Here is a 1,430-nt window from a genome sequence, read left to right as displayed (position 1 = left end):
CCACAAGTGACTAAATGCACCAATCAAAAGTTACAGTATGGCAAATTAAACAATACTGGGAAAAGTTTTGAAAGTGATTTTTTGATAAAACAAACATTTCAAAATATTGACATGCTTTCCCAAAATATTTCTATTTTGAGAAAGAAAAATAAAAAGCCCCCCCCTTTTTTTTTTTTGCTGAAAAAGCTTTGCATTCAAAACATTTTGACTAGCCCTTACTTATAAATGGTGCTGTGGAGACCAGTCGCTGCTGCTTTTTTGTTCCTCATTGCAAAGACTGGCAGAAGCAAAAGGGGCACTCTGGGAGGGAAAAAAGGAGCAAAAGAGAGTTACAGAATCCTTAATCCCCAGAGAGAAGGGAAATTTTGCTGACTGTTAAAGTCTCTTCATCCTGTCTTGCTGGGGACTGGGGAGAGGTATTGTTAGCGTTACAGTCCCTCCCAAGGCTGGCGGAAGGACATTGTTAGGTGCATTGTAATCTCTCTGCTCCATTCTCCCCCCCCTAGGAGAAAGAGGAACAAGGACTTTGAAGGGTGTGTTACAGTCTCTCTCTGCAACATTGCCAATCCCATGTGTTCAAAAATCACTAGTCATGCTCCCGGTCATACACTTCCACATGGCAGGTGATAGGGTTGCTACTAGCAGGCCCAGCTCCTGTATCAGGTATAGACTGACTATAGAGCTTCTGTCTCAGAGAGCTAGACACCAGATGAGTTCACTGTTGTACTGCTCTGACAGCTCTGGGCTGAGGCGAGCTGAAATCAGGTATGTGACGCCTAATGGCCGAACAGTATCATACACTTTAGCATGACCTTATATCCCACCACTTCACACTTACGTTAGGCTCCAAAATAATGAGATTTAAAACAAAACAAAATAACAAACATGCTATAAGTGAAACAAATAACTTGGTGTCTCACTTTTGAGCCTTCAAGGGTCACCTTCCCCAGCTTGTCTCAGCGGCCCCCAGGGGCAGACCCCTTTTTGCAATGAAAGCTGAGAGCCTTCCCTCATCACAGGACTCCAGGAGCAGGGGCTTTCAGAACCACCCCACAGGGGGCCAGGGCAGTCGAGCTGGCAACACCCCCCCGGCTTTCCCAGGGGTTCGGTTCGGGGAAGGGGCTAATCCCGCCTCTAGAGGGGGGGTGGGGGAGTGTATGTCACGGGGCCGCCTGCTCTAGCTCGCCAGTCCCGCCCTCTCCCCGCCCCCGCGGGCTGGATGTCCCGCGCGCCACAGGCTGGCCGGGGGCGGGGCTTTGGCTGGGGGCTGCAGCCTGGCAGGGTCCCTGTAGCCGGAGCCCCCCCGCAGGCCTGAGAGGCGGTGACAGAGCCCAGCCGGATGTGAGCTCACAGCGCTGCCCCGCCCCCCTGCGTCATGGTTGCCGGTTCCGCGTAGCAGAGAGGTTCCCCAGAGGCGTCCCGGCCCCGGC

Source organism: Terrapene carolina, unplaced genomic scaffold, assembly GCF_002925995.2.
Source record: "Terrapene carolina triunguis isolate 2854851 unplaced genomic scaffold, T_m_triunguis-2.0 Scaffold428, whole genome shotgun sequence".
In the NCBI taxonomy this organism is placed as follows: domain Eukaryota; kingdom Metazoa; phylum Chordata; order Testudines; family Emydidae; genus Terrapene; species Terrapene triunguis.
Note: the sequence above shows the minus strand (reverse complement) of the source record.